Genomic DNA, 24,637 nt, shown 5'->3' with positions numbered 1-24,637 from the left:
AAGAAGCAAAGACAAGTAAATGAGAAATCTTCAATTCAGTAAGTCAACACTGCATTTCACACATGTAGCAGTTTACCCCTCTGGAACTTTTTTTTAATTAATTTATTTTTTATTGAAAGATAATTGCTTTACAGAATTTTGTTGTTTTCTGTTAAACCTCAACATGATATAGGTATACATATATTCTCTCCCTTTTGACCCTCCCTCTCTGAAACTTTTAAATGGTATTCAAATTAGTTTACTGCTCTCCTTGTGGGGGATATCTGGAGTAAATAGAAAAGCTCTAAAACATAAATCACATTAATTCTGTTTTGAATGGTTTCATGTTTCCTTAAAGCATTACTAATAAACTGTAAATTCATATCGGTGTCTTTGCTCTTAACTCTGTGAGCCAGGACACAATCACAGAAATAGAGTCTGCATGCAATAAATAACCTTTGAATAAATAATGAGTCAGTAAATGACAATGAACCAGATTATGTCCCATAAGATCTGGATATTCCAGCTCTGATAACTGGCTGAATGACTTGATTAATTCATACAAGGAGGACAGAAGTGTATAATTAGAATATATAATAAAGAATATTCGTATTTTAATATATTAGAATATATAATACACTCCAAGCAAGTTTGAGATAGATCTAGGTTCAAATCCTGATATAGCCAGGCAGTAGGGAAGGATCTACCATGCCTGATCTTCCATTTTTTCAACTGTAAAGAAAAAGTTAATAATGCATAACTTCCACAACCACTGTGATGTATTGTTCCTAGTACTGTTCTGGACAAACCTTTGTTCTTGATCTAAAAGGAAAAGCTGCTATTATTATTAACATCTTTGAGTATCATTTTATTATTTAAGGAAAGGAATAACAATTTCTGGTAAAGCTAAATTTCATGGAGGTTGGGAAAATGCAATCAGATTTCTTTATGTGAAAATGCATTAAAATATAAAATGCTATATAATGTAAATAATGGTAGAATTATTCTGTTATTCAAACCCCACAACTGACTGAAATGTAGCAAAAAGTGTCATTAGTTAAATACCATTGTGGGGCAAGAAAATGAACAACTGTCAATTATGGCATTAAGTGGGAAGTATGGTGCAAAATCGGAGAATGCAATGGCACCCCACTCCAGTACTCTTGCCTGGAAAATCCCATGGACAAAGGAGCCTGGAAGGCTGCAGTCCATGGGGTCGCTGAGGGTTGGACACGACTGAGCAGCTTCACTTTCACTTTTCACTTTCAGGCATTGGAGAAGGAAATGGCAACCCACTCCAGTGTTCTTGCCTGGGGAATCCCAGGGACGGGGGAGCCTTGTGGGCTGCCGTCTATGGGGTCACACAGAGTCAGACATGATTGAAGTGACTTAGGAGCAGCAGCAGCATGGTGCAAAATGTGCCCTTCAAAATATTTTAACTCCTATCATAAATTATGCAGATGAGGTATTTGAAACCTACCTAAATTTTACAATCCACACCATCAAAAAGTGAATGCCCTATGAACTTTTACAAAAGAGCTAAACTTTATAAAACTTACAATGCACAAATTGTCATAAAAATTTTGGTCTGCCTATAGGAGGTAGTATACAAGGGAGATTTCTGTTTATAAAAGCACCCCCTGAATAGGAATAGAATATGATGAAGGCTCTTTGTGTGCTGTACTCATTTGTGTGTACTCTTTGTGTGTACTCATTTCTCTATCCCCTGGATGTAGCTCAGTGTCAGGAACATTATATTTTTTATTAATGGCTAAATGAATTCAGCTACAACTAAAAGTGTCTGCTTTTGATCATGCTTTAAAAAGCCAATATGCTCCTGACAAAAATATCTGAAAGTAAAGTATATGGAAAAAAACTAATGATTTGCTTCCTTTCTTTTTCTTTAAAAATATCTCAATTTCAGATTGTTACATTATTAGTGTTTGCTTAAAAGATAATCAGTAGAAGCACTCAATTGTGTGGCCTTATAGACTGTAAACCTACTTTCTTTCCTATAAGCACATGATAAAATTTCTTTAAAAACATCTCAATCTCAGATTGTTACATTATTAGTGTTTGCTTAAAAGATAATCAGTAGAAGCACTCAATTGTGTGGCCTTATAGACTGTAAACCTACTTTCTTTCCTATAAGCACATGATAAAATTTGATGCTCCACATATAGGTAATCATAGTAAAAAATACTCACCCCAATTCTGATCCATTACCCCTCCCCTCAAAAATTTGAAAACTCATCTTGGTTAAAATATTATATAGGAAAAGGGTTATTAGCATAAATCTATTATTTAGGATATAAGTGAATCTTCATTTGTTCTGGGCAAAATAAAATTAACGTAATAACATGACAAAAGACAAAATTGAAACTTGCTACAGACTGAGACAGTCAAAGTCATAATGCCAAATTCCAACCTAAATACATATTTAAATTTAAAGTTATGGAGAAACTAAATAATTATGGACAAACGATTATTAAGGTTTGTGAACATTTTCATAATATAATACCCTTTTAGGGTCCCAAACTGCAGCAAGAAAGCAATGACTAAACTTACCTCCAATGCCAATGCCTGATAAGTTTGTTACTCCCCCCAGAATGAGTCTCACTATGAACCATTCTACAGAAAACTCCTCCCTGATCACCAGTAACAAGACAGATGGCAGCTGGGCTATTTTATGTAATAAGGAACTTGGGTTTTCAATGTGGGGAGGGAAAAGAACCAGAAGCCTGGCACCTGTGAATCTGTGGCCCCACCCTTTCACTATATAAGGAGAATCAGCTGTTGCCTCAACAGCTGGCAGGTGGCCGATGGAAAGAGATCTGAAAGGAGTTGTAGATTTTATGTAGATTTTTAGAGGAGAGCCATAGTCAGGAGGCAACAGAGTAGCACAGAGGAAAAAAGAGGAGGGTGGAGAAGAAACAGGAAGAAGAGAAACACAGAGAAATAGCCTACTGATGTGAACACAGTGTAGCAGGAATCACTTATAGAAATTATGGGAGCTAATGAGAGACCTTGTTAAAAAAAAAAAAACAGATATCTGCCTGAAGGTATTTTATTGCCTTATCTAAAAGGAGCAAAGCCAGATTATTATTTGAACTATTTCCTCACCCTTCCATCTGTTTACCACTTAATGCTATTACCATGTAGTGATAGGGTCGCACAGAGTTGGACACGACTGAAGCGACTTAGCAGCAGCAGCAGCATGGCAATTATAAACAGGAAGATATTTGTGACAAATGTTAAGAAGACAACGATTCTGGCTTCCCCAGCAGACCACATTTTGAGACCAACAACCTATTCAAAGGCATTAGTTTACTCAGCAAACCTAGACTGATGTCAACTATGCCTCCCCTACCCTCTGCCCTCCACTGGACTAGAAAATGAATGAAGCATGGACATGGCCTCCAGCAACTGCAGGTGGGAGAGAAAGGTTTCAACACTAATAACAATGCTACCTGTGACACACTAAAAGCGTGCAAAAGAAAGACAGTAGCTAGGCTAGGGGAAGGACCTGGGGAAGATGGGAAGAAGAAAGGGGCAAGCTGCAAAGCTTCATAAACTCAAGTAACATCCCAGCCAGTCTTGAAGGATGACTGGGGTTTATCTGAAGAGGAACTTTTTAAAAAGATATTTCAGGAAAAGACTAGCACATGCAAATATGAACACCAGGATAGATGGGAAAAGGAAGCTGACTGGGAGACAAGTGAAAGGATCTGCTGAGGTTCGGCTGAGGCTAAAAACCTTACATGTGTAATAGCACTGATCCACAAGTCTATTTGGTTTTCTTTAACTGTTCTTGACAGTCTGCCAAAGAAAGCAGAAGTAAGGACAGCAAAATTGAATATGCTGGGGGCCTCCCTGGTGGCTCAATATTAAGAATCCAACTGCCAATGCAGGGGACACCTTTTTGATCCCTGGTCTGGGAAGATCCCACATGCAGACAGAGGAGAAATTAAGTCCTTGGGCCACAGCTATGGGGCCTGTGCTCTGCAGCCTGGGAACCACAGCTTCCGAGCCCATGTGCCACAACTACTGAAAGCCGCATGTCCTAGAGCCCGTGCTCCCCTACAGGAGAAGCCACCACAATGAGAAGCCCTCGCACCCCAACAAAGAGTAGCCCTTGCTCACAACTAGAGAAAAGCCTAACAGCAGGGAAGATCCAGCACAGCCAAAAATGAATAAAAAATACATTTGTTTAAAAAAATTGAATGTGCTTCAGAGGAGAAATGATGAGAAAGAAAGACAATGCCAAGATGCTGTCTCTCCATTTACTACTACCCAGTCTTCTCTCTTGTTTACATCTTAGTTCTTCACACCAGGATCTGCAGAAGAGTAGGGTAAGAAGAGGATTATGTGGAAAGGGTCCCTTTTAATAAACCCTTCACATCTCTCTGAACAAGTATTATTTCAGTAAAGAAAAACAGTATAAGGTATAATAAGCAAAGATGAGTGGCGAAACATAGAGAAGAAAACCAGATCAGAGTCACATGATATAAGAGAATATGCCATACATATATTTACATATGCATACATCTATTTAAAGAGAGAAAAAGAAACACGAGTTTTATGTTTATTACTTGTACAGTTATTTAGGCCTCATGGAAAAAGTAAACCAAGGTCAGCAACTCTTCTAAAATACTATTTAAGTGACTTTTATTTCTATTCTATCAAATGGGTATTTATGTCATTAAAACACTTTTATAAGGAAAATACTCCCCACAGAAGACTTGAAATACAAGTTTAACTCTCAATGTGTTTTCTGATCAGTAAAACACAATCCCTCCCCTTTCATCATATTTACTGCTGCATAAATCAGTGTAACTGGAGTCAGCTAATAAACTTTCACAACCAAAGGTCTCATGCTGAACTCCATAACCCACAAATATTTGCTCTATAAAATATGACAGGTTGGGAAAGTTAGGTAGATCTGGACAGCAATAAATGATCCTAATTTTTATATTCTATCTATGAGTTGTATTTGAAATTGCCAGTACAAATTTACTTTCAATGGAGAAAAAAAATCATTAAACCCAAGGGTAGAATTTAATCAAAATATTTTAGTAGTGAAGTAAAATTTAATTTAAATTAATCTTAATAGCGTGGTTAGCTTCATTGGATTGCACAGTGATATAATGTCCTTTAACTTATTTTATGATGATGGTATTAAAATCAACCTTGGGTTTCATTCACAAATCAGACATGAGACTTTTAATTTTATTTGTTGAAGATTTCTACCAATACAAACATAAATTCCCTTGGAAGGTCTCTGAAGGAAAAGGAACTAGAATGGATATTAAATAGCTTTCCGTCAAAACAAAATGACAGCTCTAAAGAAAAGCCAATATTAGAATTAACAAAGCTTTCTTTAAATATTACTAGTAAGTATTTAAAGCTTAAGCTAGTTTATATCAAGATACCTACTATTAAGGGGAACCATAATCCCCTCTCTCATGCAGACACTTCTACTCCCAAGAGGAAAACATATTTAACAATCTGTTCACTCTGTAGTCACTGCTGTCCTTCTCAGAAGCAGAGATTACTTGGTGGGTAATTTCATGTACTTCAATTTAGGGAGGGAAAGATGTAAAAAGTTTGCCCGAGACCTGGATGTCTTTTCCCATTTGGTCTGTATAAGTTTAACTCCAGGGAAGAAGTATTTGAGAAGCCATTTGGCTGCAAGTCCAGGCTGTGATTTCTTTCTTTTTTTCTTATTTCTTTTTAATTAAAGGATAATTACAATATTATGTTGGTTTCTGCCATACATCAACATGGATCAGCCATAGGTATACATATGTCTCCTTCCTGTTGAGCCTTCCTCCCACCTCTCACCCTACCCCTATAGGTTGTCACAGAGCCCTGGGTTGAGTTCCCTGAGTCATACAGCAAATTCCCACCAGCTATCTATTTTACATGTTGCTGTCTATCTTTCCATGCTACTCTCTTCATTCGTCCTACACCCTGCCTTCATGTCCATAACTCTGTTCTCTGTCTGCATCTCCACTGCTACCCTGCCAGACTGTGGTTTCTAATTGATATAATAATAAAGTAATATATAACCAGTAATAATGGAGAAGGGGATGGCACCCCACTCCAGTACTCTTGCCTGGAAAATCCCATGGACAGAGGAGCCTGGTAGGCTGCAGTCCATAGGGTCGCAGAAGAGTAGGACAGGACTGAGTGACTTGACTTTCACTTTTCACTTTCATGCATTGGAGAAGGAAATGGCAACCCACTCCAGTGTTCTTGCCTGGAGAATCCTAGGGACGGGGGAGCCTGGTGGGCTGCCATCTATGGGGTCACACAGAGTCGAACACAACTGAAGCGACTTAGCAGAACCAGTAATAATAAAGTAGATGGTTTGATCTCTACCTGACTTGTGTTTATTTCCCATCTGGTTTGAAATTGAACTCCCTATACCAAATACACAGTGGGGTCACAGTGTTCTTACCAATTCACCTCCTAAAATTCTACTCATCTTTAAATGCTCATGTCTAGTATCACCTATTTCAGTAAACATTTCATTGATTCTCTTGTTGAAATTAACTTTCTCCTCAATGTTCCCAGGGCACTTTGTAGTTTGCTTACAGCACTTGTCCTATTTCTTCACTAGCTTACAAATAAAGCCAGCGACAATAAATTATTAGTGTGCTTTTCAAACAATGCCTTGCATAGAACTGTTCAATAATTATAAAATTAAATTCTAAAATTTATATATTCCTCAATGTGAGGATATTGCAATCAAGAATGTGTTATGAAGTATGAAGAGAATGACAGTCTGTAAAAATGAAATCATCATATATATTCTATTTAGCCAACAAATAAGACCACATTCCTGAATAGTTCAGGGGAAACTGTTAGCCAGCAGCCTTCAGGCAATGATAACATGTGCACTGGGAATTTCTATGTATTTTCTGCACTGCTAGTTCTAATGTTTATGAAAAATTTATACAACTCTTTCAATGGAAAGCTCCTCACTGATAAACCCAGACCTTGGTTTTTCTTGAGATTTCAGACATTAATCCTAATTTTATGCTTACATATAGATAAGAGATTTAATGTTCAAAATAACGCAAATATACTTTGATTCAAATATAAATCAGTGTAGGAAATAATGGCAAAAAGGAAAATTGCAGAAGCATTCTAATAATTATACATAGGCTTCTTTGTGGCAATTAACAATGTTTATAAAACACTTAAGCACAATTTCATCAGTCTGAAAGGCACTCATTCACCTCATTTAACAAATATTTACTGAACACCAACTACATGCCCAGTCCTCTACAGGGACTGGAAGTACAGCAGTGCAACATAATAGACATAAATCCCAGTTTCACTGAGGTTACAATTGGTATAAAGTGCTAGATATTAAACAGATAATCAGGCGAATAAAATTATGATTTAGGGTTGCCCAGAAAAAAAGGAATTAGGTGAGAGTGGTGAGCAAACAATTACATGATCAGGAATATTCTAATAATCTAAATCGTGCCATATACCATCACAAATTTAGTAATTTTGCAGTCCATGGGGTCGCACAGAGTCGGACACAACTAAGTGACTTCACTTTCACTTTTCACTTTCATGCATTGGAGAAGGAAATGGCAACCCACTCCAGTGTTCTTGCCTGGAGAATCCCAGGGACGGGGAAGCATGGTGGGCTGCCGTCTACGGGGTCACAAAGAGTTGGACACGACTGAAGTGACTTAGCAGCAGCAGCAGCAACATTTACATATATTAAGAAACATAAAACCTATTTCTCTCAAGTAATATACTGTTAAGCAAAATCCGGGAATATAAATAAACTATGCCTAGAGTACATGGTGTATCAAGTGTATTTTTGTGCTCACAAGTAAAAAAAGTTACATTATGCTATAACAAAGTGATAAATATGGTGATGCTTACTAAAGTACCAGAAAGATTCAGGTTAAAATTGGACAATGGAAGAGAGGTCACTCCCAATTCAAACTACATATTCTGCTTATAAGTAATTTACAAATTTTATAAAAACCAAATATATTGATAGAAAGTACAATTTTTTTCCTTTATATTACCCATCCTAAAAACAGAAACAATTATGAAAAAGTTATTGCCTTGCAAAAGCATTTCCAAGCCATGTAGAGATTAAACTGGCTAAAATGGATGTTGACAAAAGTAATTTCAATATATTGATGCCTAACTCAAGATTACATATGCCTAGTATGATAATCTCTAGGTCCATCCATGTTGCTGCAAGTGGCATTATTTCATTTTTTTGTGGCATAGTATTCCCCTGCATATATACACCTCATTTGCTGTATCTATTAATCTGTCAATGGATATTAAGGTTGCTTCCATATATGGGGCTACTGAAAACAGTGCTGCTATGAACGTTGGGGTGTATGTATCTTTTCAAATTAGTATTCTGTGGATATATACCCAACAGTAGCATTGCTGGATCAAGTGGCAACTCTATTTTTAGTTTTTTTAGGAATCTCCATATTATTTACAAAAGTGGCTGTACATCCCCACCAACAGTATTCAATGGGTTCCTTATCTCCACACTCTCTCCAGCATTTGTAATTTGTAGATCTTTTCATAATGATCATTCTGACTGGCATGAAGTAATATCTCTTTGTAGTTTTGATTTGCATTGATCTAATAATTGGAGATGGTGAGCATCTTTTCATGTGCCTATTGGCCATCTACATGTCTTTTTTAAAGAAGTATCTATTTGGATCTTTTGCTCATTTTTGACTGGATTGCTTGGGGGTTTTGTTGTTATTGAGCTGTATGAACTATTTGTATATTTTAGAAATTAAGCTGTTGGTCAAATCGTTTGCAGTTATCTTCTCCCATTCTGTAGGTTCTTTTTGTTTCATTTATGGTTTCCTTTGCTGTGCAAAAGCTTATAAGCTTGATTTGGTCTTATCTGTTTATTTTTTATTGCCTTAGGAGACTGACCTAAGAAATTATTGGTATGACATATGTCAGAGAATGTTTCGCCTATGTTCTTTTCTCGGAGTTTTATTGAGAAAACATTGAGTTTATTTTTTGTGTATGGTGTGAGGAACTGTCCTAACTTCATTGATTTACATGGTACTGAAGATGGACTTTTCTTTATATTGAACTTAGGGAATAAAAGTTCTTGTAGAGATGAGCAGCGGAGAGTTGACTCATTGGAAAAAACTCCGATGCTGGGAGGAGTTGGGGGCGGGAGGAGTTGGGGGCAGGAGGATAGGGGGACGACAGAGGATGAGATGGCTGGATGGCATCACCGACTCGATGGACGTGATTCTGAGTGAACTCCAGGAGTTGGTGATGGACAGGGAGGCCTGGTGTGCTGCAGTTCATGGGGTCGCAAAGAGTTGGACAGAACTGAGCGACTGAACTGAACTGAACTGAAGAGATGAACAGAAAAGGAAATCTGAGATCTATTTGGAAACATTCCAGTTAGTCAGGTCTGAAAACTGAAATGCTTGCCAAACAGTCAATCGCCTTATTATCTTTTGATATTCAACTAAATACACACTTCAGTAAACAGATATTTCAGTTTACAAACTTAAGCCAGGTTTTTTCTCAAGAATGTGGTTCTCAACTATTTTGTAATTCTAAAGTGAAAACTCTCCTGCTTCAATGTCATATTCAGTTTTACCTATTTTCAATGGATGTGATACCCTGAAAGAAAATCTTATTCTCTCCATGTTAAAATTTCATTACATTCAAGTACCACTTAAACCCGCCAAAGAAATAAAGCATTATATCTTAAAGGTTTTTTTTTTTCTTTTCTAGAAATCTTCTTTGACTCATTTTTTACTCTTTCCCTGTGTTTGTATTTAAGTGGGCAGGCAGCAAACTGTGAGAATAGAGATCTAGATTGTCAATTATTCTGCTCACTCAGAGCTTAAGTGTTCTGTTTGATGTCTCCTGGGAGAAAGTAACATCCATAGTAACAGATGTAAAAGCACTTACTTTAGGGCTATTTTAAATGGTATGACTAGTTTAAAAAAATTCTATATAGAAACGTGTCTCCCAGGCACTAGGGATTAGCAGCAATTTTCTCTTTAAATGTTATTGGCTAAAATCCCATGATGTTGATGTTTGATATACATTGAGTCAGCCACATGTTAAGCATCCCTATACATTATCACTCTCTTCTCTACCTTCAGCCTAAAAATGCAGTCCACATTGTATATGTGGAAAAATAGCCTTCAATTTATATAAGCTTTTCACCATTCATGGTTTGATTGTTTTCTCCTGTCATTTGTTGTGGAAACCATTTAAATAAAAAACAAAACAGAAACTGCCACTGCTAGGCAGCAATTCTGGAGAGGACACCTCAGCTTATCTGTAAGAAATATGAAGAGCTAGGATGGACACAATGACCAGCAGAACAAGGCTTTCTGGAGAAGAGGCAAAGGCATACATAATGCTCACAAGAGTACAAAAAGGGGGTTTAGCTAGCCTACAGGTGTTTAGCACTTATTTTCTTTGTTAGGCTTAACTAAGCTAAAATAAATGGTTTTTCTGTATTTTTTAAATGTAGGTCATCACGTTGTTGTTCAATCGATAAGCTGTGTCCCACTCTTTGTGATCCCATGAACTGCAGCATGCCAGGCTTCACTGTCCTTCACTATCTCCCAGAGTTCACTCAAACTCATGTCCATTGAGTCAGTGTTGCCATCTAACCATCTCATTCTCCTATCTCATATTACTTAACATTATACTATATATTATACATATATTACATGTATGTAATTTTCATATACATACATTTATATATGTTTATATATTTATATGTATTATACTATATATGTTGTATGTATATAATTTGTATATACATATATTTTATATATGTTGTATGTATATAATTTTTATGTACATATATTTATATATATATGTATATATAATGTATATAATCGGAGAAGGAAATGGCACCCCACTCCAATACTCTTGCCAAATAATGTTATTTAACATTACTTACAGTAGGTTTTTTTAGAACAGTAATGGTGGTGGTTTAGTCGCTAAGTCGTGTCCAACTCTTGTAATGCTATGGACTATAGCCTGCCAGGCTCATCTGTCTGTGGGATTCTTTTCCCAGGGGATCTTCCCAACCCAGGAATCGAACCCAGGTCTCCTGCATTGGAGGCAGATTCTTTACCAACTGAGCTCCAAGGGAAGCCCTAGAACAGTAATGCTGCTGCATGCTGCTGCTAAGTCACTTCAGTCGTGTCCAACTCTGTGCAGCCCCATAGATGGCAGCCAACTAGGCTCCTCTGTCCCTGGGATTCTCCAGCAAGAACACTGGTGTGGGTTGCCATTTCCTTCTCCAATGCATGAAAGTGAAAGTGAAGTCGCTCAGTCATGCCCAACTCTTAGCGACCCCATGGACTGCAGCCTACCAGGCTCCTCCGTCCATGGCATTTTCCAGGCAAGAGTACTGGAGTGGGTTGCCATTGCCTTCTCCAGAACAGTAATAGTTACTCATTATTTAATGTACACTACATGCTTTATGTAGACTTCCTGGGTGGTGGAAGTGGTAAAGAACTGTACTGCCATAACAGACATGGGTTGGATCCCTGGGTAGGGAAGATTCCCTGGAGGAGAGCATGGCAACTCACTCCAGTATTCTTGCCTAGAGAATCCCATGGACAGAGAAGCCTAGCAAACTACAGTCCATGGCTTCACACAGAGTCGGACACGACTGAAGCAACTTAGCATGCAGCCTGAACATGCTTTATGTAAAATGCAGTTTTAATCTTCATAGCAATTCTATTACACTCTTCAGTTTGCACAGTTAAAGACACTGTGAATAAAACTGTTAAGTAATACACCTGGAAAGTATCATATAGGGATTTTACTCTAAGTCTTATTCCAAACCCCAAATTTTTTAAATTTATTTATTTTTTAGTTGAAGGATAACTGCTTTACAGAATTTTGTTATTTTCTGTCAAACCTCAACATGAAACAGATATACATATACATATTTCCCCTCCCTTTGGAACTTCCCTCCCATCTCCCTCCCCATCCAACCCCTCTAGGGTTTTTGAGTTTCCTGAGACACAGAAAATTCCAGTTGGCTATCTATTTTACATATGGTAATATAAGTTTCCATGTTACTCTCTCCCTACATCTCACCCTCTCCTCCCCCTCCCTATGTCCATAAGTGTATTCTTATGTCTGTTGCTCCATTGCTGTCCTAGAAATAAATTATTCAGTATCATTTGTCTAGAGACTATATATATGTTAGTATGCAATATTTATCTTTCTCTGTACTTACTTCACTCTGTAGAATAGGCTCTAGGTTCATCCACCTCATTAGAACTGACTCAAATGTGTTCCTTTCCATGGCTGAGGAACATTCCATTGTGCATATGTACCAAAATTTCTTTATCCATTCATCTGTCAATGGACATCTAGGTTGCTTCCATGTTTTAGCTACTCTATATAGGGCTGCAATAAATAATGGAATTCATGTGTCTTTTTCAACTTTGGTTTCCTCAGGGTATATGCCTATGAGTGGGATTGCTGGGTCATATGGTGCTTTTATTCCTAGTTTTTAAAGGGCTCTGCATACCGTCTTCCATAGTGTCTGTATCAATTTACATACCAACAGTGCAAGAGTGTTCCTTTTCTCCACACCCTCTCCAGCATTTATTTTTTGTAGACTTTTTGATGATGGCCATTTGACTGGTGTGAGGTGATATTTCATTGTACCAAACCTCAATTTTTAAAACCCTCATGCTACTGTCTCTAGTTGGGGTTCATCAATTTTAAACTAATTCCCAAAGTAGCTTTGGACAGAGTGCGTGTTAATGAAATCAGCACAATCTGCAAACAAGGACTTTGGATAATTTGATTACTACACATACCTGTGTATACATACACATATATATATAAATAAGAATTCACACTTTCACAAAATAATGTTTAAGTTCCATTATAAAAATTTTAGGTAAACCTGGAAAATAGGATTTTATATGTATATATATAGTTTTCATTCCAATCCCAAAGAAAGGCAATGCCAAGAAATGTTCAAACTACTGCACAAATGCACTCATGTCACATGCTAGTAAAGTAATGCTCAAAATTCTCCAAGCTAGGTTTCAAAAGTATGTGAACAGAGAACTTAACAGATGTTCAATCTGGATTCACAGAAGGCAGAGGAACCAGAGATCAAATGCCAACATCCATCGGATCATAGAAAAAGAAAGGGAATTATAGAAAAACATCTACTTCTGCTTTGTTGACTATGCTAAAGACTTTGTGTGGATCACAATAAACTGTAGAAAACTCTTAAAGTGATGGGAATACCAGACCACCTTACCTGCCTCCTGAGAAACTTGTGTGCAGGTCAAGAAGCAACAGTTAGAACTGAACATGGAACAACGGACTGGTTCCAAATTGGGAAAGGAGTACATCAAAGCTGTATATTGTCACCCTGCTTATTTAACTTTTTTGCAGAGTACATCATGTGAAATGCCAGGCTTGGATGAAGCTCAAGCTGGAATCAAGACTGCCAGGAGAAATATCAATAACCTCAGATATGCAGATGACACCACAGTTATGGCAGAAAGTGAAGGGAAACTAAAGAACCTCTTGATAAAGGTGAAAGTGGAGAGTGAAAAAGCTGGCTTAAAAGTCAACATTCAGAAAACAAAGATCATGGCAGCCGATCCAGTCCCATCGCTTCATGGCAAATAAATGGGAAAATGATGGAAACAGAGAGAGACAAGTTTCTTGGGCTCCAAAGTCACCACAGATGGGGGCTGCAGCCACGAAATTAAAAGATGTATGCTCCTTGGAAGAAAATCTATGACAAACCTACACAACATATTAAAAAGCAGAGACATTATTTTGCCAACAAGATCTGTATAGTCAGTTCAGTTCAGTTCAGTCGCTCAGTCGTGTCCGACTCTTTGCAACCCCATGAATCGCAGCACGCCAGGCCTCCCTGTCCATCACCAACTCCCAGAGTTCATTCAGACTCATGTCAATCGAGTCAGTGATGCCATCCAGCCATCTCCTCCTCTGTCGTCCCCTTCTCCTTCTGCCCCCAATCCTTCCCAGCATCAGAATCTTTTCCAATGAGTCAACTCTTCGCATGAGGTGGCCAAAGTACTGGAGTTTCAGCTTTAGCATCAGTCCTTCCAAAGAACACCCAGGGCTGATCTCCTTCAGAATGGACTGGTTGGATCTCCTTGCAGGCCAAGGGACTCCCAAGAGTCTTCTCCAACATCACATTTCAAAAGCATCAATTCTTCGGCGCTCAGCCTTCTTCACAGTCCAACTCTCATATTCATACGTGACTACTGGAAAAACCATAGCCTTGACTAGATGGACCTTAGTAGGCAACGTAACGTCTCTGCTTTTGAATGTACTATCTAGGTTGGTCATAACTTTTCTTCCAAGGAGTAAGCGTCTTTTAATTTCATGGCTGCAGTTACCATCTGCAGTGATCTTGGAGCCCAAAAAAATAAAGTCTGACACTGTTTCCACTGTTTCCCCATCTATTTGCCATGAAGTGAAGGGACTGGATGCCATGATCTTCGTTTTCTGAATGTTGAGCTTTAGGCCAACTTTTTCACTCTCCTCTTTCACTTTCATCAAGAGGCTTTTTAGTTCCTCTTCACTTTCTGCCATAAGGGTGGTGTCATCTGCATAGCTGAGCTTATTGATATTTCTCCCAGCAATCTTGATTCCAACTTGTGCTTCTTCCAGTCCAGCGTTTCTCATGATGTACTCTGCATATAAGTTAAATAAGCAGGGTGACAATATACAGCCTTGATGTATTGCTTTTCTTATTTGGAACCAGTCTGTTGTTCCATGTCCAGTTCTAACTGCTGCTTCCTGACCTGTATAGTCAAATTTATCCTTTTTCCAGTAGTAGTGTATAGATGTGAAAGTTGGATCATAAAGAAAGCTGAGTGCCAAAGAACTGATGCTTTTGAACTGTGGCATTTGGGAAAACTCTTGAAAGTCAATCCTAAAGGAAATCAATCCTGAATATTCATTGGAAGGGCTGATGCTGAAGCTCCAATAATTCGGCCAACTGATGTGAAGAGCCAACTCATTAGAAAAGACCATGATGCAGGGAAAGATTGAAAGCAGGAGGAGAAAGGGACAGCAGAAGAGGAAATAGTGGGATGGCATCACCAACAAACTCATTGGACATAAGTTTGAGCAAAATCCAGGAGATGGTGAAGGACAGGGAAATTTGGTGTGCTGCAGTCCATGAGGTTGCAAAGAGTCGGACACAACTGAGTGACTGAACAATACAATACGTATACACACATAGAAATTCTTAAGGAATTGAAAATATTTTTCTCTTCAGTGAATCCTCAACGTATTAAAATGTTTTGAGAGCCACAGTGATTAAGTATTTCAATAATTATTAACCTCTCTCATAAATGAGATCTAAAGAACAATGGAAAGTAGACACAGTAGCTCTACTTGCTTCAGCACTTAGTTTGTGCTCTTGTACTATAAGAACAAATGCTAATTACTGTTCAGCCCTAATGCTAATCTCAGCATCTGCTAATTAAAAGATCACATCTTCTGCAAAGTCAGCATTACCATTCAAATGAAAAACATTAATCAGTTTGAAAAACTCAAAATCAATCAACTGAAAAGAGAAAGTTGTCAGCCTCCAATGAATTGATACCAGTGAAATATCAAGAGTGCAAAAGAGCTAGTGTCAATTTATTAATATATGCCTCAGCTACACAGATTCACATCATTACAAAAGAAATGCTTTTTATTCTGTTTCTATATTTCACTCTGACCATTCACTTACATATTATTTCTATATACAATATTATAATATCATCTGGCTTTTAAGGAGATCTTGTTTTACATTTAATATACTAGAGATATGACTACTGACCAGATTTTAAAAATAGATGTTGCAGAGTTTTCAAAAAGCTAATGCAACTTAGTGAGGTATTTCCAGAATACTAATAACTGCAGAAAACCTCAGCTGCATCAATTATCATACAGCTGCTTGTTTTTTTTTCTTTTTTAAAGCTAACCAATAGGACTATCTTTTATAATGTTTATCAATATTCCTGACATCTAAAATGCAGACAGGGTTATACTTCAGGTCAAATAAAAAAATGGTATTTCTCAGCTTCACTCAAGGAGTCGGTACAGACAAAAGATCTAGGATTTGGTCAGTGGTGATCTCTTCCATTACATGTTGTCTTCTTCCCTGTGTCAAAGAACAAAGACTATTAGGAACCTACCTGACTCATTGGAAAAGACTCTGATGCTGGGAGGGATTGGGGGCAGGAGAAGAAGGGGACAACCGAGGATGAGATGGCTGGATGGCATCATGAACTCGATGGACGTGAGTCTGAGTGAACTCCGGGAGATGGTGATGGGCAGGGAGGCCTGGCGTGCTGCAATTCAAGGGGTCGCAAAGAGTCGGACATGACTGGGCGACTGAACTGAACTGAACTGAACTATCTCCCTTCTCCCCTTCCCCCTAAAGTGGGGGAAAATGCAGCTAACCTAGCTTTATTGGCCAAAAGTTTCTTTAAATATTCAACAGGAACCCACCCCCAAAAAACTAAAAATTATGACATAAGGGATGGCAAGATATATAAAACATACATGCAATGCTTTCCTTCTTTTTTTTTTTTTTCTTCATTTGGGGTATAGATGCTTTCAGTTCAGTTCAGTTGCTCTGTCATGTCCAACTCTTTACGACCTCATGAACCACAGCACGCCAGGCCTCCCTATCCATCACCAACTCCCAGAATCCACCCAAACCCATGTCCATTGTGTCAGTGATGCTATCCAACCATCTCATCCTCTGTAATCCCCTTCTCCTCCTGCCCTCAATCTTTCCCAGCATCAGGGTTTTTTCAAATGAGTCAGCTCTTCGCATGAGGTGGCCAAAGTACTGTAGTTTCAGCTTCAACATCAGTCCCTCCAATGAACACCCAGGACTGATCTCCTTTAGAATGGACTGGTTGGAGTCCAAGGGACTCTCAAGAGTCTTCTCCAACACCACAGTTCAAAAGCATCAATTCTTCAGTGCTCAGCTTTCTTTATAATCCAACTCTCACATCCATATGACCACTGGAAAAATCATAGCCTTGACAAGACACTCATTGGAAAATACCCTGATGCTGGGAAAGCCTAAAGGCAGGAGGAAAAGGGGATGACAGAAGATGAGATGGTTGGATGGCATCATCAAGTTGATAGACATGAGTCTGAGCAAATTCCAGAAGTTGGTGATGGACAGGGAGGCCTGGTATGCTGCAGTCCATAGGGTCGCAAAGAGTCGAACATGACTGAGTGACTGAACTGAACTGATAGATGCTTTACAATGCTGTTTTAATTTCTATTGAACAACAAAGTGAATCAGCGATATGTGTACATACATTCCCTCTCTCTTGGACCTCCCCACCTCCACCCAACCCCTATATCCCACCCTGTTAGGTAATCGCTGAGCACTGAACTGAGCTCCCTGTGCTATACAGCAGCTTCCCACTAGCTATCTATTTCACACATGGTAGCATATATATGTCAATTCCAATCTCTCAGTTTATCCTCTCTTTATCCCCCACCCCACATCCACATACCCATTCTCTACATCTGCGTCTCTATTTTTGCCCTGAAAATAGGTTCATCAGTACCATTTTTCTAGATTCCTTACATTTTAAAAGTTTAATCTACATCAAATTCCTGGCAGTCCAAATGAATATACACTTGGAAAATGAAAAGATTCCTAACATCTTCCGAATGTACTGCTCATGTATTAAAAAGAAAAATAAAAAACTTTAGGGAAAATAATCTTAAGCAATCTCTTATTAGTCAGCAACAACAATAATGTAAAATATGAAACTGTAACTCTGATGGAACACAACTACAGATGAATAAATATCTTTGCATTCTGAAAAAGGAATGAGTAAAGAATTATATGTAAATTCACATGCAGAGCGAAAGCTATTAATGTAGTAAAATCTGAAAGAGAAAGTCAAATTCATAGCCTTGTTTATCTAAAAAGATAGGAAGAAAGCAAGCCTAGACAGATTTACAATTATGATTTCATTGGGTGGACAAAAAAGTTTTGATATATACCACACTGAGGAAACTCAGCTCTAATTCACTTTATTGAATTATAAAATAAATAATACTTTTTCCAAAACAACCTCATGTGACAACTGTAATTCAGAGGAATTATTACTAGGGTTTGCAATGCTTTTCTTAAACAGACCTCTACTTACAGATGCTAAAAATCACTAAAATAATTAGTTGGCTACCATAATATTGATATATGCTCATAAAAGTTCATTTTATATGTATAAGCCCTAAACAGCTTTATTAGAATAACAGTCATGTTCTATCTAGTAAAGATTGTTTTCACAAAATATCAAAAGATAAAGAAGAAAAGCTTCAGTAGTATTATTTTATCTTTGTGGTGTTGAGTAGGAAAATGGCTGATGGATTCACCAAAGAAAAAAGCATTTTTCCTCCTTGACCATTTACAGGAAGGATTCACTCTCATATACTTAGAAACATTAATGAAAGCTGCACATCTAGAGTGGAAGAAAAGGCCTCTCAAAAGCAGACTCACTATATCCAAGCCCACAGAGATTGACATAGATAAGTAGAATGTCACCTTACTAATTTACAAGGAGAAATAACCTTCACAGGGACCCAGATACTAGAGTCTCAGCCATCGGCCCATTCTTTCTCTAAGGGCAGATGGTCTCACCAATGGATGAAGAATTTCCTTTCTATGCAACCATAGTTAACCAGCTCTTCTCTTGAGTGACACAGTATTCATCAGATCTAGTCATACTTTAATCTAGCAAAGAGCTATAGGCCAAAGAGCGATTCAGTCACTTTTGAGATGGTTTTACACACCTATGCTTTATCCACTCTGTGCTTATCTCACCTTTAGAGGAATTTTTATTTCCCTTCTTTCTTACTTATATAAGCAACACTTTGGTCTCTAAGCTCTCACACACTGCACTATCATTCTGCAGTGTAAGGCTTATATTTGTAAAGCTTGATACAATCAGTGGCATAGCCAGAAAAGATGTGGTAATAAAAAAGATTAGCCAAAAAACAGGTTTGAACAGCAAATTAAGAATTACAGATCAACTAGTTCCACCCTCTTAAAATGATCAGAAGTTTAACAGAGTGCAGTTAAACACTTAATACTTATCTGCTAGTACAAACTCTAGGTCAGCAAGCACATTTCAGGAGTGAGGATTTGGAGGCTGAATAGATCAAACATTTACTGAATGCCTCTTACCTCTAGACATATAAACTAGATAAATGAGAACCTATTTTCTCATAAATTCCTTATAGACATGGGGTAGGCATTATCTCCATGAGCAGAAGAATAAGCTAAGCCTCTCCTTCCAAGTGTTCCTGAGACCTTGCTTTGTTAGTTAAGTTCTTCATCTGCTCACATTTTCTCTTCAGACTGACTTCTACAACTCACAATTATGTTCCACCCTCTCTTATCTTCAAAGTGCAAGTGAGCAATGCCGCAAACAAAAAACCAACCCTCACAGCCATCTATAATTCACCTCTGGACACTGCCAAAAATTTCTCTTGCTCTTCCCAACAAATGGGGAAATAATTTATACTTGCTGTCTGTTCTTACCCACCTCTCCCCCTCAATCACCAACCCTCTGCAATCATCTTTTTTGGCCAGCATCAACTTTCACTGAAAACACTCTGGAAAAAGGTCACTAATTACATTTGAACAAGAACTTCTGAAATACTCTTTCTTTGCTTCTATTTTAAAATCTAAGTATTTTTCCTCCACACTCTGGGACCATATCTTTTTGTTTTCCTTTTCTAGTTTGGATCCCTCAGAGTTCCTCATGAATTTATCCTTGGCTATATTCTGTGCCTGTACTTTATGACTCCTCCTAGTAATTTAATCCATAACCTTGGCCTCAACCTCCACCCAAAGATGCCAAAATCTGTATCTCTAGCCCAAATCCTCCCCATAGCCTCAGAAATCTATGAGGAAGTGAAAGAAATGGCCTATACTGAAGGCAATACCTTTCCCATCATTTTTTTTTAAATATTCCTCTAACACCATAAAATGACACCACCATCCTCTCTATCATGCAGGTAACATATAGATCAACTTGGATTTCTTCTCCTTTACTGTCCATCCACAATTTAGTCATTAGCTCCAAAATATTTTACTTCCTTACAACCTTCTCACCATCCCCACGGCTACTGCCTGGTGAGGTCCCTAACATCTTTCCAAGAGGCACCTAAGACTGGCCCTTCTTGCAGAATTCCTTATCCTCCATGTCCTACACTTGTTAACCACAAGAAAGTCCAAGCCCCAGAACCTGGCTCAAACTTACCTCTCTAGCTTTTTAAAAATATATATATTTGATTTATTTATTTGTCTGCACCAGATCTTAGCTTTGGCACACAGTATCTTCATTGCAGTATCTGGGAACTTTAGTTGTAGCATACAGACTCTTAGTTGCAGCATGGGGGGATCTAGTGCCCTGACTAGGGATCAACCCCAGGCTCCCTGCACTGAGAGCTTAGAGTCCTAGCCGCTGGACCACCAGGGAAGTCCCCATACCTCTCCAACTTTATTCACCAGAATTCCAGACCCCTCTTGTAAACCACATCAATACAACACCCATGCTTGTGCACACACATCAAATTTATCCTGAAGTTAGTTCATCCTCTTTCTGTTATACCTTTCAGCACAATATTCAGGTCAGTGCCACATTGATCCAACACCTAATGGAGTCTCAGGAAGCCAATTTCAACCTCTTTGTTGACTGACCTGATCCACAATATGTTTTAAAACCAAGGCATGATTATAAAAATTGCAGAGTTCTCTTCTCAGTTAAGTGTCAACAGAAGTAATTCTCATGTCGCCAGTTTAGATATGCCAAACCACAACTGCCAAACCACAATTTCCACCATAACAAGAATTATGGACACAGTATATTATCATGTTCTTCACTGTCACAAATTAAGAAGCTTTCTATCTACATCCACCAGTAATAACAGGGCTCATACCTTACTATATGAGAACTTCTGAATTACTTAGCAGTTTTAGCTCACAATAATAATAAACCCCTACACTAACAACAGAATGCTAATGTTACTAAGACTGTGAATACTGAATATGTGATTATGTTGCTCAGAGTTTCTAGCAAGCACTTCTGATATTCTATAACTTCCAGTATCAAGAAACAACTTAAATTTGATGCTGAGCCTTGAGAGCAAGCCCATGCATTCCCTCAGATAACATAACACTGTCTTCCATACCCAACTGGATACAAACATTGATGCAAATGTCACCAAAGATATATACAGCAACCATTATACAGAACATATTTTAAGATATAATGAACTTAATATAAAGTGAAGAAAATGTAATTTTTCATAAGAAAAAAATCTTTCCTTCATAAAGAGGTCCTTTTCATTGCGGGACTAAGAATGCCAAAATTCTTAACCTAAGCAGGTCATTTTATATATCATTCTCATTCTGTCAGCAAAAGATGCCTCTCTCCTTATTAATAAATTAAAAATTTCTCTAACAAATGTCCTTGAAATTGGCTATTTACCTGTAGAACATAGTTCATATGTATAGCTATGGATGATGTATCTCAATGCCCCAAGCAGGAGAGACTTTAAGCAACATGTTTTCACTTCCTTATTCATCTTCTAACTTCTATACAACTAAAATTGTGTAGAAATTTGTATTGAACTTCCTTATACATTCTGACAATCTTCAAGTCTTTATTCAAGTGTGACCTTCTCAATGAAGCCTACCCTGTTTAATATGACAACCTGCCTTCCTTTCCCCTCAACCTATTCCTCTAATCCCCTTATCCTGCTCTGACTTTTCTCTAGAGCACTTACTACCTTCCAAAAGGCAGCGTAATTCACTCACTTTTTAACTTTACTACTACACATATTCTCCACCACAGAAAAACATCCCGGGAAGACAGTAATCTTTGGCTGTTGCTTATTTCTCATCTCAAGTAACCAGAGCAGGATCTGGTTTTGAATAGGTACTCAAATATACATTGGTTGAATATTAAATACATAATTTCATTTCACCTGTTTGTCTGAACTGGTTAATAAGCAGTAATCTATGATGAAAATGATACTTGTAAGATGGGAATGTTCCCAAGGTCAGCACCACAGAAGTTAACCTTATTATATCTTCTCGCATATCATATGGCCCACCACCCAGTTCTATGTGCTCAGTTGCTCAGTCATGTCCAACTCTTTGCAACCCCATGCACTGTAGCCCACCAGGCTCCTCTGCCCATGGGATTTTTTGAAAATCCCTCAGTACCCTTCTCCAGGACTCCAACTCCCACAGTGGAGATAGCACTGACTTAAGGGCTGCTGACTGGTCAGGAGACATGCAGGCTTTTCAGGGTAACTTCATTATCATTTGTTCCTCTGAGCACTCTGTCCCAATACTTTCTCCTTTCTACAACTCCAACTTTTTAGTCTATAAAATGAAGGATCTAGATGGTAAATACAAACACTGTATTATTCTAACAAAATAGCTTGGGAAGAACAGCTAACGCTCTTGCAAAGGGATAAAGGAAGAAAAAATATAGTAGTAGTATATGGCATAAAGCAGGGGTGCGCAGTGGCCTTTTTAAAAAGAAAGAAGACAAAAGCACAGGAAACTAAAATAAAGGAAGATAGTTTGTAAAAGAAGAACTGTAGGAATTTAACCCATATCACTTTAATCACTCATGACGGCCTAAAGAGATGACCTGGTCCTAAGTGAAAATATGTGTTCAGAAGAGCTTAACTAAAATTAAGTTTAATATGTTGAATATAAGGTTTTATTATTATTACTATTATGTGTGTGGGCATGTGCACTCAGTCATGTCTGACTCTTGCTACCCCATGGACTTTAGCCCTCCAAGCTCCTCTGTCCATGGAATTTCCCAGGCAAGAATATGCAATGGGTTGCCATTTCCTCCTCTAGGAGATCTTCCCAACCCAGGGATCAAACCCACATCTCTTGTGTCTCCTGCACTGGCAGGCAGATTCTTTACCACTGTGCCACATGTTATCATTATTAAGGGATTTTTCATGAGAGTACTCAAATAAACCAGATGGCTTTTTTCATAATGAATTTTAGTACTAATTATAAAATAAATTTGTTTTAAAAGTCTATAATAATAAATACTCAAGCAAATAATTTTGTCATAGAGCAACATTACAGAATGTTGAAGCTTTGTCACTATCTACATTCAGGCTGACACAGAGGCAACAAAATTATCTTGGCTGATGACACCTTTGGGTGAGTTGTGCTGGCGGCGGTTCCACACACAGTGTGGCCTCCTCTGGGTCTATTCTGCTGAGTGCTCTAATGAAAGCAGAAAGTCCGTCTCTTAATACAGTATTTTCAGAGACTTTAGCTATAATAACAACTATCTTAAAGCACATTTTCGAAATGCCAGACCCTGTTCTAAACATATTACATACTTCAAGCCAGTCAATCCTTAAAACACCAATGTGAAGCTGCTGCTATCGTTAGCTCATTTTCAGGATGAATAAACTTACTTTTCTAAAGTGACACTGCTAGTAACTGGAAGAACTGGAATTCAAACCTAAGCAAACATTAGAATAGACATCCTACCTCTTTAAATCTAGATAAGAATATATAAGAGATGTAATACAATATGTGTAACAATAATTGATCACTTACTCTGTAGCAAGCCTTTCTCTGATTTCTCCATACACATCATCACATTTAATCTCCACACAATCCCAGGAGGGAGAAATCACCATTCTCTCCACCATTTCAGATTAGGACACTGGGGCTCTGGGAGGTTAAGTACTTGCACAAGTTCATATCTCTAAATTTCCCACCTCTATCTGTCGAACAATGCTTCTTTCCTCCTTCCTATCTAATGGTCTCGTTTTTGCATTGTAATAGCATGGCACAGTCATCATTACCTCCTCAGTGTTATACACTCAAATAAACTCCTATCTAGGTATTGTACATTGCAATGCAGATATCTGACACTATGGGTATCTTTAATTACCTTATGTTTATCATTTACCATGTCCTAGGCAGTAAGATTGCTCTAGGGGATAAAATGAAGAATACAGATACTATTTGTGGGAAATACAATAAATAGATAGCTACAAAAAGCATTAAGAAATGCCACAACAAAGAAAGTGCAGTTGCTAAGAAATGCAGAAAAGGATAACCTTCTCCAGATTTGGGAGCTGAGTGATGTCTAAGCTGAGTCCTAAATGATAAGCCTGAAATTGCCCGGTGAAGAGGGAAGGATGGAGAGATGGAAGGCCAGTAAAGTATACCCGGAAGAAAAGACCAAGGCCAAACTCAGGCTCCCCTGGTGGCTCAGACGATTAACAACCTGCCTGCAATGCAGGAGACCAGAGCTCGATCCCTGAGTCAAGAAGATCCCCTGAAGGAGGGAATGGCTACCCATTCTACCAGTATCCTTGCCTGGAGAAGCCCATGAACAGAAGAGCCTGGCAGGTAACAGTCCATGGGGTCACAAAGAATAGGACACAGCTAAGTGACTAACACTTTCCCTTTCAAGGCCAAACTCTGGGAGAGGGTTTGTTTTTGTGTTTTGTCCCCTCCCAACACCCTCCATAAATGATTTCCCTGCATGAATTACTAGCTAGCAGCCTCTTC

Source organism: Capricornis sumatraensis, chromosome 7 (genome assembly GCF_032405125.1).
Source record: "Capricornis sumatraensis isolate serow.1 chromosome 7, serow.2, whole genome shotgun sequence".
Taxonomy (NCBI): domain Eukaryota; kingdom Metazoa; phylum Chordata; class Mammalia; order Artiodactyla; family Bovidae; genus Capricornis; species Capricornis sumatraensis.
Note: the sequence above shows the minus strand (reverse complement) of the source record.